We start from the raw sequence: 17,971 nt of genomic DNA on the forward strand, positions 1-17,971 counted from the left end.
TGTCTTAGTTCTAGATTTGCCTAATATCGGCTCACCAACCCTACTACAAAATAAATATCTTGGCATGTGCATAGTATGTCATACATGAGACTTCCTACTGCCGAAGCATAAGAAACCTTTCTCGTGTTCTCTCTTTCTTTCGCTGTCTTAGGACAGTCCTCTAAAGAGAGATAAAATCTCGATACAGAGGGTTGATTTCGCTTCTTTGAATCGATCATTGAATAACGCTCCAATATCTTTTCTATGTATGAAACCTAAGTTAGTGCTATCATATTGCTCTTTTGATCCCTTATGATTTGAATGCCTAGAACAAAATTTGCTTCTCTTAAGTCTTTCATGCTAAACTATTGGGTTAACCATAATGTAGTTGAAAGGTCCCTACATCATTTCCAATTAGTAGAATGTCATCGACATATCGAATGAGAAAGACCATCTTTCCATCCCCTAAGCATTTGTAAACACAAGGTTAACCACAAATTAATCGAAAGGTCCCTACATCATTCCCAATTAGTAGAATGTCATCGACATATAGAACGAGAAAGACCATCTTTTCATCCCCTAAACATTTGTAAACACAAGGTTCATCTACTTTCTGCTCAAATCCAAAAGTCTTAATCAGTTGATCAAATCTTTGATTCCATGAGCGGGATGCTTGCTTAGTTCGTATATGGATCTAAGTAGTTTGCAAACTTTATACTCGTTTTCTTTCGTTATATATTCGATGGGTTGCATCATATAAATGCTTTCTTCAAGATAGCCGTTCAAAAACGTTGTCTTGACATCTATTTTCCAGATCTCGTAATCGAGAGCCATCGCAATGGATAACAATATGCGGATTGACTTGAGGATGAAAGCTAGAGAGAAGGTTTTTTATTAATTGATACCTTATTTCTTAGTATAATCTTTTTCTAAGAGTTTGGCCTTATAAGTTTCTATTTTTTCATCCACATTTCTTTTCTTCTTTTAGATCCATTTACACCATATGAGTTTTATCCTTTCCAGTAAGTCTACAAGTTCTCACACTGAGTTGGAATACATTGAGTCCATCTCAGCTTTCATATGTATTTCCCAGAGCTTGAAATTAATACTCTGTATCATTTCATCATATGTGAGTGGGTCATCATCTTCCTGTTCGGTAAACTCAGTGTTAAAAATAGTTTCACCAGATTGGAAGAACTCAGGCTTATGAGAGACCCTCCCACTGCGACAAAGCACCCTATGCTATTGACCGTTTATAGATCTATTATTAGGAGTTGGTTTTAGAACCGTTTGAGTAGGGTTTTGTATATTTCCTAAAATTTCACTGAGTACCTTTTTACTCCAAAGTTTAAAGTCATTCATGTAACTTTCTTCAAGGAAAGTAGCATAAGTTGACACTATAACAATTTACTCTTTCGGGTTATAAAACAAACCACTCATTGTTCCATTTGGATATCCTACAAACATGCACAATTTTGTCAATGAGTGTAACTTTCTCACATATTTTTCCAATACGTGGGTCGGGTATCCCTAAATCCTAAAATGATTAAGATTTGGATTCTTGCTATGCCACAATTCGTATGGGGTTTTCAATATTGCCTTAGCTTACACATCATTTAGAATGTAACAAGCTGTTTATACAGCATATCCCCCTAAAAGAGATTGACATCTTCGAATAACTTAACATCAAATGTACCATGCCTATCAACGTTCAATTTCTTCTTTCTGCCACGCCATTTTGTTGTGGAGTGCCCAATGCAATTAACTGGGATAGAATATCATTCTCTATAAGGTACCCTAAGAACTCCTCAGATAAATATTCCCCACCTCAACTAGACCAAAGTGCCATTATGGATAAACCTAGTTGTTTTTCCACTTTAGCACAAAACTCTTTGAACTTATTGAATGTTTCATTCTTACGGTGCATTAGTTATACATACATACATCTGGAATACTCATCAATAAAGGTTACGTAATACTTGTAACCACCTCTTGCACTAATGCTTATGGGGTCACATACGTCACTATGCACAAGTTTTAGGGGTTTTTGACCCTCTTACTTTATTAAATATTGAACATATTGAATGTAGAAATATTAAATATATTTTCTCATAGATTCTTTCTAAGTTAATATGTTCACTATGACCAAACGATTTATTTCCATTTTTGAGCTTCATTTAAGTCGAAAACCATAAATTCATTTTCAAGTTCTTTTCAGTTTCATTTCGAAGAAAACCACATTTATTTCCAAATGTTTCTCATTTCTCCATTTTCACCATTTCTATCCATTTCTGTTCATTTGATCATTTGAGCCTTAATCACATATGTCGAATTGGTCCCTCCGCTAGCTCGTTGAAACTAGAAATGAATTGCATGTTGAATCAAATGAACATAAATGGATAGAAGTGATAAAGTTAGAGAAATGAGAAACATTTGGAAATTAGTGTGTTTTTCTCCCTATGTATGGAAATGACCTTAGAATTAATTTATAGTTTTTGAATTATTAATTAATTGAAGTTCAAAAAAGGAATTAAATTAATTGGTCATAATGAAATTCGTTGAATATAGAAATTAAATATATTTTCTCATAAATTTTTTTACTGTAAAATTGTCATGATTTTAACAGAAATAGAATTGGGTTAAGAAAACTATTTAATTGGAAAATTAATTTATTTTAATTAATTTAATAAATAATGTCTATTTTGAGAAATAGAAAAACATTTACTGGATTGGATTAAATTATAAAGTGTTAGGTTAAAAGTTCAAGAAGCACATATAATTGGACCCAATACAGGAGATGTCTGAATCCCCATCATAATACATATGAGGGGGAAACACACCCTATTATCCTCTCTCTCCCCTATTTCAACTAGGGGATTGTTTTTCTTTTAAATAAAGATTAAATGCATTCTACTAATTCAACCAGGGTTTCACTTCCTCTCCTTATAAATAGTTGACACCGATTTTTTAGATTAATAATTCTACCGGTTTTTTATTAAAGAGAGATTTTTGCTTTCCCACTGAAAGTAAAGTAAATAATTTCTGGTTCTATGTTTGATTCGAATTCGTTCAAGCCAACACTCGAAGCAATACATGGCACGGGAATAGAGAAGAAGGTCTTTCAATTGAAAGTTGGGAACGATAATAAACTGTCTAACTGAAACACAAGTGCAATTCGATTTTATAAAAACAATTTAAAAATATGGTTTTAACTGCAAGCGTACAGTATCAGTTGTAATATTTGTAGTGTCAATGGAACACTAAAGCATTCCAAGGATCAAACCCAAATGAGTAAGCGATTAAGTAATTTCTAAACTACAAACATGCAATTCAAAGAGTCTAATTGACTAATCACTAAGCAATTATATTACAGCAGGCCATACAAGAGGCTAATTACACTAATTAACTACCTAGAAACGAACAAGGACTAAATTGTAAATCACGCAAAGTATGAAACTAGCAAATACGATAACAAATTGTGGTTGGTTAACCTTTTAATTAGGGGTCTAAATTGCTAATACTCCTAAATTGGTTCAATTTTACCTTTCGGGCTTAATATGATTGATTTAGACAAATTAGTTTGGTTTATCTTCCGTCCTCATCAAACTAATCCGAGACTATCAAATTGGTGTCTGATAAGAGCTCATCTCGGTCTCACTTATCTTAGTTTCCCTTAGGGGCATCAATCCTAAGTTTTGAAGTTTATTCGATTTAGTCTGTAAACTCAAAAATCAACTTCCCCACATTTTTATCAACCAATCACCTACGATTTAGCTACCCATGCTTATATCTAAACACATTAATAGTAGATCACATATTGCATTAACTTAATCACAAAGCAAGGTAATAAAAACCCAAGCTTTCTTTCGAAAACTTGGAGAAAACAATAATGGTAGCAAAATAAATGAACAAAAACACTAAAGAAATGATTTTTAATAGTTGAAATGAAACAAACCTAAATAGGATTAAACCAAAGGATTAAAGTGTAACTACAAGGAAAGTTGAAGTATTAAAAGGTAATTAACACCTAGCTATAATAAACTTAACCAACTAACTTAGCATTAAACCAGGAAAGACAAAGTTTGAATCTAAAAAGATGAGAAAAGCAACTAAACCCTAAGCTAAAAAGATGAAAAAGATGAAATTCTAAAAGTCTCCTCTTTTTTTCTCAGACAAAAGAAGGCTTTTTTTATCTGATTACAAAAAAATAACCAAATTACCCCTGATTGTCTAATTTTGGTTAGGGGACGTGTTGGACAAGGGCTACCCCGTGGTAATTTTTTGTCCCCCTCGACAGTGATATCACAATACCCAGGGTCCAGTATCGTAATATCTTCATCAATATTGAAATGAGGTTCCTTTGGGATTAGGGTATACTGATACCCTATAGCCGGTATAGCGATACCATTGTTGTTGGCTCAATCTTTCTTGTTTTCAACACTATCAAGGGTATCACGACTTTCATGCTTTGATATCATGATACCCCATTCTAGGTGATGTTCTCATCCCATTCGGGCCATCGTCGACGCCTTACATCACTCACCAACCTCGTTAGATTCCCTGAGTGCCCATTGACCATCTCGGGTTTCAAAATAGCACAAAAATACACACCAATCACTTATTAATGCAAATAACTAAAACTAACTAAAAACATGACAAAGATTACTAAATTGATCGAAAACAAGCTCATTAAGTGTAACGGATAGCCTAATTTGACATATCAAATTATGGCAAACCAATTTCAGGAAAAATCTATTGCTATAAATATCACAAAACAGGTCAATTTTCAAAAATTTTAATTTTCCACTGTGCAAGAAAACCTTTGTCGAACCAGATTTTTTCCAACAGAAGCTTGTTGGATAAAAAAATACCCTTTATAAATTTTACCTCGTCAGAGTTGTTGTTGCAACACCCATATGCTGGTGTCGTAACATCCTCAATAGTCTACTCCTCAGGTCATTCACTATCACGATATTGGCCTTCGATGTCACAACATTGTCCTCAAGTGGCTTGACTTCATCATCTTTAAGGGCTATGGTCAGTGTTGTAACATCAATTGCCCAATGTTGAGACCACGAATGCTAGTGTCATGATATAACACCATAGTGTCACGACCTTGGAGGCAATCCCATTGAATGTGTAATTTTTTGAGGTCCTACACCTTAGTTGATAGCAAAAGCATTTGTATTATGACATTAACTCCTCAATGTCGTGACTTTGGCTCCAGTTAAAGCTCATATTCTCATTTTTTTGCATCAACTAAGTACTTGAAACAAGCTCAACTCAACGATTAAGTCGTTAATGGCATAAACTTGACATTTTATTACAAAAAGTATAAAAACATGATAAAAACTAAAATTAAAGATAAAATCTATTAACTATAGAAATGCAATAAAAGACATTATAAAGTACCCAAAAAATAAGCTCTTTAAGTGTTTAAAGAGCTTAATTTGGTGTATGTAAATATGACAGATCACTTCTCCAATTCCACCATTACTGTAATAGGTGCTATTCGTAAAGTAATTTAAGAGGAAATATTTACCAAAGCTATATGAAAGTGTAAAGGATTGGAAGAGAGAACAATTTCTACTTTCTTTTCTTACATAGTCGAATGTGAAGGAATAAGAATGGAGGATGTTTTTCCTCTCTTCACACCTTTCTCCATAAAATTCCATTAAGCTTAATCCAATGGTTTGTTGGATCTGGTGCTCTAAGTGTAGTATTTCCGTCTAAGTACACTTGTAATTTTTTTCAAATAAAATGGTCAATAAAATTATTCATGAATTACATTAATACTTTGTACATTTTCCTTACATGTTTTGTGCATGCAAAGCAAAATGGAAACAAACGTTGCTCATTGGTTGTCTAATGTTTAACTAATACTAAGCGATATTACGTGGTTGGATCGTAGTATGAAAAGACAGCTTGTATTAGTAGACGAACCTAAACATGTCATTTGTCTAGTCAGAAATGAGCAAACCAATTGAAAGACTAATATGTCGTCTCTCAAGTCTAATTCACGAGATGCCTTGTATTGGGCATCGGAGCGGATAACTCTCAGAAGATAGAGACAATACACCAGATATGACCCAAGCAAAATAGATTGTGAATCGGTTTGCGGATTTATTCACTTGTGACGTTCATAGTGTGGCATACCTAAATCCTAAGTGGATGACGGACTATGTAATAGCCCAATTTTGACCCTAATCGGACAAAGTGATTTTGGGACCACAAATCCGAGTCAGAAAAATATTTTAAAATTATTTTTGGTATTTTTAGTATGTGAATTAATATGTGTGAACATTTCGTATAAAAATTTGATCGTTTGAGTGTTCAATTTGATAAAAAGGGCTTAATCACGTAAAATGAAAACTTAGGGATTTAATTTAAAAGCATCTAATTGTTCTTGTCTTTTAAATTAGGAGGTTTAAAGATACAATTTGACCACTATTTTGATAGTGGGTGGCTACGGTCAAAACTAACCTTAATATATATATGTTATAATTATTTTAATAAGGTTAAATTAGTAAATTATTAATTATTATAATACATAATAGTTAAAAACATAATTTTATAGCATATATCACCTTTCTAGCCGAAACTTAGATGAGAGAAAAGCCATTCAAGCTTGAAGAAGGTTCAGCCATGTCTTTGCATAATTAAAGGTTCGTTTTTGTTCGGTTTTTGAAAATTTTTATATTTTTGAGATCGTTGCTTTGTGTACTACAAGACCTATACCTTAATTTTAGAATTTGGTGTTAATTTTGTGATATGCCATTCATGAATGTTTGAGCTTTTTGTTAGTTAATGATGAAATATGAAAGATATGTGAAAGATTAACATGTTTTGTATTTGAATTTTTGGTGAAATGGAGTAATTAGGGCTAAATTGTGAAATTAAATTTTTGAGGGACTAAAATGTGAAATAAATGAAATATGTGAACTTGTATGAGCACTAGGGATATTCAGCCCTTCTATAGTGTGGGAAAATTTTGTGTATTTTGTGTTTTATGCAATAGGGACTAAATTGGAAAAAGTGTAAATGTTAGGGGAAAAATAGTAATTTTCCCATTTATGCGTTTTTGGACTAAGTTGAATGAAATAATATTTAAACTAGTTCATTTTGAACATATTTAGATCAAGAACCAAAGAAATCAGAGTGGGATCGAGGAAAAGCTAAAGTCGTCGACTAATAGTCTGGTTCCGATTTTTCACTATCCGAGGTAAGTCTATTAGTTATTTAATGTTATTATATCAGTATATATGTATGTATATCTATTTTATTTTTGTTGAGTTATAATTAAAAGTAATTCGATTGAATAAATTTGAAGTATAAATGGTATATATGTGTATATACAATATTCAAATATATAGGTATATACTTATATAGATCTTTGAATTTAGTTAAAGTAAGAAAGGGTATATAGGTATATATATACAATGTTTGAATATTTATATACGAATCTATATATATATTTGTGATGAATTTAATTGAATTATGAGAGTTATATGTGTGCACAAGGTTCGAACAAATATGAGTATATATATGTATATATTCTAGGTTTAATCAAAGATATGTATATATATAAGATTCGAATACATATACATAAAAATATACATGTATAAGCTTTTGGGTTGATTAAAGGTATGTATTTTATAATTGTTTAAGTAGTTTCGAATATATATTCATATGTAATTTTTAAATATGTATGAGATTATATATATGTATATGTTTTTATATTGAACTTATGTATGCAATTATATATATATGAATAAGTTTTGAACCTAGTTAAAGGTAAAAATTGTGTAAATAAATACATTTATGTTCGAATATAAATGTATATACATGTATGGGGTGTTGATTTTAGTTAATGGTATAAATGTTAAATATATTCATGGGATTCGAATATATATATATGTATATTTATGTATTGATTCTTGGATAGAATTAAAGGTATAAAATCTATCTCTTTTTATAATTGAGGTTCGACTTTATATATATACATATATATGTTTATGAATTTATAAGCACTTGAGTTGAATTGAAGGTATGATTGGTAAACTCTGTTACGATTTGAATATGGTATATAATGAACATATGATTGTTATTATGAATGACATGAGGAATTATTTGTATAAATGAAATTGAAATTTTAGGCTCTGAGCCTAACAGGTTTATTGACAGTGAAGTAATCTAGACATTATGTCTAGCAGGCTTGATGCCGGTGAAACATACCAGACATTACGTCTAGCAGGCTTGATACCGGTGAAACATACCATACTTTACGTCTAGCAGGCTTGATGCCGGTGAAACATATCAGACTTTATGTCTAGCAGGCTAAGTGCCGATGTACTAAACAAGGCTTTAAGCCTAGTAGGCTAAGTGCCGATGATATTGTTTATATTATGTATATACATGTACTGAATGCGTATATGGATTTGGTGGTATGAAATTGAAGAATATGATTACATATTCGGTCTTCATATTTGATGAACATACAAACATCTGTTTATACGTATCTGATGAGTATGTATATATGTATATACAGTTTTAAGCACTTGATAGATATATGCACATTCACATATATGCATGTGATAAATTTATATTTGCATTATGTATATGCTTTTATTAAACATCTATGTGATTGGTGATATGCTTTTTGGGTAAGTATAAATGTGCTCTGTTACATTAGTTTGATGTACATATATATATGTATATTCAGTTATAATAATTGTTGAGTATATATGTATAAATATGCGTTCGATTATACGCATTTGAAGTGTAGGTGTATTCGGCTCTAAGTATTGATAGTAATGTATGTAATTGATTTTAAGTAAGTGATAAGTTCATGTATTTGGTTGTAAGTTCCTAATGAGTATTTAAACATACAATTGGTTGTATGTATATAGAGTATATATATACTCATTAGTAAGCATTCTACGATTACATATATTTTATATAAATAAGATGACTATGCATTTTAAATATTTAGTTAGTAAAATATGTGGTATTTGTGACATCTATAAATGTAATCAGGAAATTATATGATATTTATGTGTTTTATATATGTGTTGTTTTAGTTATGCCATAGACTTACTAAGCTAAATAAGCTTACCTCGTTCTTTTACGTCTCTCTGTTTTATAAATTTAAAGATCAAGCTTCAAGCTCGGGGATTGTTAGCAAAGATCATCACTCTATCTACTGTCTCGATATTAAAAAGTTTGAATTTTATCTTAGGGCATGTACAGGCTAGATAATGTTATAAGAGCGTACTTTAATGTTTTGTAAATGAGTTTCATAGCCAGCGAAAATGGCTTATTTCCTTATAGTCTAGTTGGATTGTAATGTTTTCGTTTTGTTTTAAATAACTAAAAGAAAAGCTTAAAATTTTGCATGTTTAATATTAAACCTAGCTTAACTGATGTAACTACTATAATTATTGAACTTTAATGAATGTCTGTTTTGAGTTGTACTTTGATTAGTAATGCCTTTTAACCCTAATTCGAGGACGGATACAGGTTAGGGGTGTTACAGACTATGTATGCGTGACTCGTACACTTTGATGTAAGTAAAACCTAAGTTCAAATAGATAATGAACTGAAAGCTGGTGTTCCATGAAACCAATATTTTAAACAAGCCAATTTATACATAATAAATATATATTTATTGAGAATATATGTTTAATCTATTTATATATATAATTAAAAAGAGAAAAGAAGATAGAAAAATAAAAACATAAAAGCCACATAGATTTATTGTGTTAAAAAAATATCCACATAGATGCCACATCAGATTTTTAATGGCTCCATTAGTATTTCTGTCGAAAACAGATCAGTTTAACTAAAAGAGATAGAAAAAGAATAAAGGGCTAATTTGATTTTTTAGAAAAAGGTAAGAGGGAAAAATTTTTATTATATCAAATAAAAAAGAATCCAAGCAATGCTTTTTATGATACTCTAGTTGGTGGTGGTGTTCACTTTTGACCAGCGCACCCAAAGTGAAGTCGATGAAGTACCCAAAAGGTGCATTAGCATTGTAATTAATTAGGTGAAGTTTAATAATGAAAAATGAAGGTATTCAAAGAGATAAGAGCATGCCTGGAGAGCCGTTGTTATAAATATAGAAACACCAAATTATTATTCAGATTGCACATTTTTATATTATTTATGGACTGCTGCCCAGATGTCAACAATATATTATGTAAGGGGCAAAGTAAGAAACATTTTTATATTAATTATGAGAGTTTAAATGTAATTTAATCTTATTGAAATTCTAACAAAACTATAAATTTATTATATATTAACTTAATATTTTATGATTTTTGAGTCTAATGTTGGAATTTTTTATTTTAGAGGAGTAAAACCCCTTCCTGCTCCCTTCGCCCTTAGGGACGAGGATGGAATAATGCGGAAATTGAATATTAACTATCCGTCGATATCCATTTATATACTTTTTCACATGTGCCTTAATTTAGTATCAATTTATTTGGAAGTAGGTTGCATTGCTCAGCCAAATTTAAAAGTTTACTTAAAATTTAGTAGGGTTTAAATAAAAATATTAGGTTTAAAAAAGAGATTTAAGTAAAAGAAAAATAGGCTTGTTTAAAATATTAGTTAGACTCGGGCTTCCGGACTCCAATTAGGTTGATCCCTTTTCACCTTTTTAATCTATTTATTGTGTTCATATTACTAGGTTAATATATATATAATTTTAAAAAATTATGTGTGAATATCTCAGTTATATAATTTAAAATATATGAAAATTTCAATTGTAGAAAAATTTCAACCATACTTTTCATTATTAAAATTAAAAATAAAATTTATACATAAAATGTTACTCTTTTTTAGTAACATTTGAAAAAAAAACAATATCCAATATTTTAAAATTTAACATTCAAGTCGTATATATTTACTTAATGCAATTATATTTTAAGCATAATATATTTATGTAAGTTTTTTAAAAAAGTATACAGTCAGAATTGCAATTATAAAAAATATATCAAAATAATTATAATTAGGATTAATTATATAAAGTATAATTGAATTAGTAACCAAAATATTCAAATCTAGACCAGAATAAATGTATACACTATACATAGTGGGACATAAACCAAAAAAGATACGGATTTAGAATTCTTAAATTTAATTGTAAATTTAATTTTTTTTTAAATTGTTATTGATGATAATTATATTTTTATTCTTTTTAATAATATTTTATGTAAGATATAGTAAGAATTAAAATTCAATTCATAAATTTTGAAATGAATTCTATTAAATATGTTGAATTAAATTCAGTAATATTTTAAAAACTTCTGAATATTTTTATTTGATTATTTAAATTTTCACACATATAATAACAAAATTAAATAATAATTTTTATTTAAATTTTTACATATTCGTGAAAATTTCCATGTAATAATTATGTCTATGAAAAATAAACATAACAAAATAGATAATCAAAACTAAAACATCTCCGTGCTACACTTTGAGAAATTATATTAAAATATAATATTTGTATCATTATAACAATTGTAATGCTTAAATTATAATTAAATGAATTTAGTGTTAAAATTGAAATATTATAATAAATATTAGATTATGGCACATGCTTAGTTGAAAAATAATTATGTACGTAATTAATTTATAAAAAATAATTAAAAATTAATTATAACTTTAATTGAAATGGTAAAGTTGAATGGGTAAATATCACGATGTTTTGGATTCAAATCTTATTATATATGTATGTATTATTTTAGGTTATATATATATACATAAAAGATAAAAATCTCCTAAAAGTGATATTTGTTCTCTTGTAAAAATAATAGGTTTTTGATATCTTTAAACCGAGTTGGGACTCGATTAAGCCTTAATAAACCTAAGATTCGATATTTGTGATTGTAAACCCTTTTTCCCTTCCCTCGTTGTAATGTAATCATTTGCTTGTATATAAAAATACAATTTAGATATAATAATTTCTTTATTTTTATCTAAAAAAGTTGAAACATCAAAGAATAAAGTTGGCATTACATGTTTTTGGATGTGCCCTTTAAAAAGAGATTTTTGAAAGATCTCGACCATAAAAAATAAAAAAAATAATGATAAACTATGCCCTAATGTAAGATTCGATCAATCAAACACTTGTGTCAACACCAATGCTTAAACTGTTTATAATCATCCTGCCAAGCAAAGAATCCATTTCTTTTATTGGGGATTTCATATTGGCTTCTTTAAACTCATCCTCGCATGCATATATATTGTCCACATTAGAGATTAGGTCCTTGATCAACTTGTTGGTATCACCCATAGCGATGGCATCAATGATTTTCTGTTTGTTTTTGAGAATAGTTTTGTAGTCATCAATGCAACTTTTAAGGCGATTAGTAACAAATCTTGAGGTAGAACGATTTGATAATCGTTTTGAAGCCTTCTGCAAGGCTTCCTTAACCTTACCGTAGAATACATCAACCTCCTCTTTAACAATAGATACAGGATCTACAACAGCCTTATCATCTAGGATAAATATATCATCAATGCAATATCTCCCTACCCTTAAAATCTACATCAGTATTTGTCGCCTTTATTTTCTTGGTGTTTCTTTTTAAATGGTTCAATTCGTAGTACTTCTATCCTCATATATTGTTGCTGCAATTGCATATTTACTCACAAACAAAATCAAAATTTGAAAAAAAAAATTAAGCAAATGAACATAAAAAATGGCAGTATCACTAATGCTGGTATTTTCAGTTCTTATAAGAGTCTCTTTGAAAAAAAAAAAGACTGAAAAGTAACTAAAGAAGCAAATAATAGTATCCTTCTCACTATATTAAATTAAGTTGTCACTAATTCACAAAAGTATAGGCAAATCCAAGATGAGAGACATCTGATTTAGGCTAGCATTTTCGATGGACCGTATTATTGGTTCCTGGAAATTTCGTTTCATACAGGAATCTTTTGTTTGTCACTACTTTTGAAGCTTCCCTTCTGGCTCATTCTTCTCATTCTCAATAAATTTTCGTGAAACAATATATATATATTAAAATTAAAACTGGTTAATAAACAAGCTGAAATCCGCTTTATATTAATTATTGTGTAATAATTATTTAATATATATGCAATATATGGTTAATAAACACCAAAAATATATATGCAATATAAACCCACTCAACCTGTTTTTATTTTTCTATCTCTTCAATCTTTTTGTACATAAGTGAGTTCCCGAACTTATAAAATTAACTACATCAACCCTTGGTGTTCATCATTAATTCATGACGGAATAGCTAACGTGGTCGTTAACAGTTGCTGAGTCAATCGATGCTAATTTGACAATGTCGCATCAGCAAAATAAAAAAAAATTATTTAAAAAATTGGAGTCTAGAAGGAATCCGAACACTCATTTGTTAACATTCATTTTGTCAAGATGTAACTTTTTTAAGGGCTAATGCACTATTTATCCCCACCCCTGAGAGTTGCACCTAATTATCATTTTGGCACTTAAAGAATTTTTTGTATAAGTTTAGTATCTAAAATTACCAATCATGTATCACTTTGTCCCATTCGTTAATAAAGTGCTGAGAAAAAAAATAAAAATTATATAAAATTATCTAAAATTAAAAAATATTTACTTTTATTTTATAAAAATACATAAATTACAAAAAAAAGTGAAAATACACAAATATGCAAAAAGAAAAAAAAGAAGATAATTTCAAAAAAACTAACAAATCAAAAGAATATGGAAAGCTTTAAAATTTTTCGAGAAATTAAAAAAATATATTTTCCTTTTATTAAAAAGTACATAAAATAAAAAAAGGAGAGAAATATATATAAAAAGAAAAGAAATTTTTAGAATATTAGATATTTTTTCAAAATATTATAAGTTTTTTTCTATATTTTTAATTGTATAAAATTTTTATAAAGGGATAAATATCAAAATTATACATTAACTTTGGCCCAATGTGCAATTATATACACAAACTTTAATTTTGTTTGACTATATACACAAAACTTTAATTTGAATTCAATATTCTCATATCATTAACACAGTTACCTACATAGCACTATATTCTATTAAACTTTGTGGAAAACAATGACATGGCATTTTACTATAAAAATAAATAAATTTAAAGTATTTCAACGTAAGTAAAAAAACATACAAAAGATGCTTGCTTGGAAAAAAAGGTTTTCAACATGTTTTGGAGATCAATTCTCGTTAGAAATATAAACATAGATATACAATCGGCCATCTAAAAGAAAAAGATTGAGAATTTTTTAGATGAAGAAAAGGAAAAATTGATTTTTTTTAGATTGAGAAATAGAAGTGATCGAAAAACATCACAAGAAAAGGTATGTTATTGTTCTTTCAATACTAAAAACAACCTCAATTAATTTTTGTTTCATTAATCCTGTGGAGTTATACCTCTTATTTTTCGGCTTTTCTTCTCCTAGTTAAACTCTGTTTATAGTTTCTCACTTAAACTCTGATTAGTGTAGGTTATTTTAATATTATTTGACCTACAAATTTAGCCTATAAATAGGCTCTTTTTTCACCCTAGAAAAATAACCCATAACATATTAGGTATTAGCTTTTACAAGCTTTCAGATATTTTTTTGTTTACGTTTCGAGGGTTCTTATTTTGGGTTTTGGGGCTTAGTTGTATCTCCATCTTTGTACTCTTCGTTTTTACCGTTATAGTGAAATTATATTTTCCTATGTTTTTTTTAATCCTCATTTGAGGAGTTTTTCCATGTAAATATTTGTGTTCGATCTTTTCAATTTTCTTTGATATTTTACTTGTTCATTGCTGAATCAAGTTTATCCCCAACAAATTGGTATTAGAGCTAATTCAATTGCTGTAATCAACCCATTCAGAGATGGCATCAACAAGATATTGATAAATTCGATGCCATCACAAACTTCAATCTGTGGCAAGTTTGGATTATGTCAATTTTGATTCAGAGTGATCTTGAGAAGGTTCTTATAGAAAAGAAACTTGTAGACATGGATAAATCAGAATAGGATAGGTTGGATAAAAATGCTCGATTCACGATTCAATTATGTCTAACAAATAATGTGTTTCGGGAGGTTTTGATAGAGAAAACGATATTCACCTTATGGAAAAGGTTAGAAACCCTCTACATGACTAAGTCTCTGGCTAACCAATTTGTGATGAAACAACAGTTGTACAAGTTTCGCATGAACGAAGGTGAGAGATCACATCAGTCAATTTATTACTCTTTTGAATGATTTAAAAAAATTTGAGGTTCATATTGACAATGAAGATCAAACTATGCTATTATTGTCTCTTTACCCCATTCATACAAGTCTTTCAATGAGACATTGATTTATGATAGAGATAATCTCTCATTTAAAGATGTGAAAGTTCATTTTTTGAGCAAAGATAAACTCAATAATGAGTTTGGTTCAGATAGCAAGTTAGATAGGCAAGCCTAAGTTTTGGTAACGTTAAGGAAACGAAACAAGAGATGTTGCTATTGCTGATGTTGCTATTGCAAGAAGTTAGGTGAAATCAAGGCAGGTTTTTAAAAACTGTGAAATAAAAAGGGCTGCTGAGAACAACAAGGAAGATTTATCTAGTTCTAATTTAGCCAATGACATGGGTGATGATTTCTTGTTAGTGTCAACAAGTGAAAGCTCCGAGCTTCCATCTGAGTGGATCTTGGATTTGGGGTGTTCTTTCCACATGTGTCCCAACAGGGACTGGTTCTCCACGTACAGTTCAGTTGAAGGTCTAGTTGTGCACATGGGGAATGGTTCACCTAATAAGGTAATCAGTATTGGTACTATTTAGATCAGGATGCACGATGGGACAATTAGGACATTGTCAAATGTTAGGCATGTCTAACTTAAAGGAAAATCTGATTTACTTTGGAATTTTGGACTCGAAGGTATTAAATTAGAATTACCATCAAGTCAAGCAACATTAAGGTATCTTGCGGGACTGTCGTTTTGATGAAAGGTAAAAAGATTGACAGTCTTTATATTCTGGAAGGGTCAACGGTGACCAGGGAAACATGACGCCCCTCACCTATTAAGAAGTCAAAGTTGACTTATTTGAAGTGGAGACAACTTGGTCATAGGAGGGAAAAAGATATGACTATTTTGTATAAGAGAGGTAGTTCTCTTTTGGGTGTAGGTTTTGAAAAGATAAGGCACTGCGTTCGTGGAAATCAGACCCGAGTCATTTTTTATTTGGCAAAGCATAAGTCAAAGACTAGAAGTCATCTAGCTTCTAAGCACAACTTCGACTCAGTTAATATCCTACATAGCTCTAGATAAGCCCATAACGGGCATTGACAAAGAAGACATTGTGAAAATACGAGTCAAGGTAGAGATTTATGGAGTTATACCTTGTATTTTTTGGCTTTTCTTCTCCAAGTTAACTTCTGTTTTTAGTTTCCCACTTAAACTTTGATTAGTTTAGAATATTTTAATATTATTTGACCTGTAAATTTAGCCTATAAATAGGCTCTTTTTCCACCCTAGAAAAATAACCCATACCATATTTAGGTATTAACTTTTACAAGCTTTTAAATAATTTTATGTTTATGTTTTGAGGGTTCTTATTTCGGGTTTTGGGGTTTAGTTTTATCTCCATCTTTGTACTCTTTATTTTTACCGTTATAGTGAAATTATCTTTGCCTGAGGTTTTTTTTATCCTCATTTGAGGAGTTTTTCCACGTAAATATTTGTGTTCGATCTTTTCAATTTTCTTCAATATTTTACTTGTTCGTTGCTTAATCGGGTTTATCCCCAATAAATCCGATTAGGATTTCAAATTATTATTAGTATCAATTCTTTCATTGAGATATGCATATATAATTTTGTATGTTGTTTTATGGGTATCTTGTGGGAGTAGTTCTTCCTATGAAAAAAAAATTAAAAAGCATGAAGCACATTCTTTTTGGATACCAAGTCACTCATAGAAAAGAGAGAGTTCAAACTAAAAATAGTAAAGCAAATAAAACATAAATGAATCAATAAGGTTTAAACTAGAACTTAGCAAGAAAAAAAAGTCTAAACTAGAAAACCTTGGATTTTAAAGTCAAAAGGCTCTATTGTAGAGAGTATTCATGTGTGTGGTAACCATTAGCAAGAAGACGCTTGAGTGTGTTCTGTTTTGGGCGAGGTTTGATCCTTGATCTGATAGACTATACCAACTACAAAAATATCTAAATGTTAGAACTAGCTAGCTAATATTTCCAATGAAACTTACGACTAGTAGCAATGAGAATTTTATGAACGAGTTTGCTTCTACTCTATGCAACTCACAAATTGTTATTATGGAGTGCTTCTTTAAGGGTCAAAATGACTATCATTGTACTATTCATAGATTTGAAAACTTTTGTTTTGATTGTAAACGATAAGAAACACAAAAAAGGACATCGCCAATATTTATTTTTGAAAGGTAAAATTTTATTAAGTAAAGAAAAAAACTAATATAACAACAAACACATAGCAATAAGGGCACATAATGGCATAAACCAAAATATAACACAGCCAAGAATTCATTTTGCCAAAATAATAAGAACTAAGGAAAAAAACACTCATTCAACCATACACATCTTAATCTAAATACTTTGTTGTACTTTTTTATTTATTTTTCATAGTGAATTATGTTGCATCATGAGTAGTTTAAATAGTTAGCAACTGTTGTAAAATTTTAACTAGTTTTGTAAGTGGTGATATTTATCTTTATTTGTTTGCAGTCAAATGAGTGGGGGATTTGAGATTTTTTTAGTGTCCTATTAGGAGAGATAGAGGAATATGTTGATGAAGAAGAGAATTTTATCATTAATGTAACCTGCCTATCTAATAATAATGATGAGTTGCTTGAACCCATGACAGCAATTCAGGGGTATAATTGAATAGACAATGACGACAAAAAAATAAATAAAAGAAACCTGTAAACAAATGATGGGGATGAGATAGGTAACTTAAAAGATGATGATTTTTAATCTAATAATGATTTGGATG

Source organism: Gossypium hirsutum, chromosome D10 (genome assembly GCF_007990345.1).
Source record: "Gossypium hirsutum isolate 1008001.06 chromosome D10, Gossypium_hirsutum_v2.1, whole genome shotgun sequence".
Classification (NCBI taxonomy): Eukaryota; Viridiplantae; Streptophyta; class Magnoliopsida; order Malvales; family Malvaceae; genus Gossypium; species Gossypium hirsutum.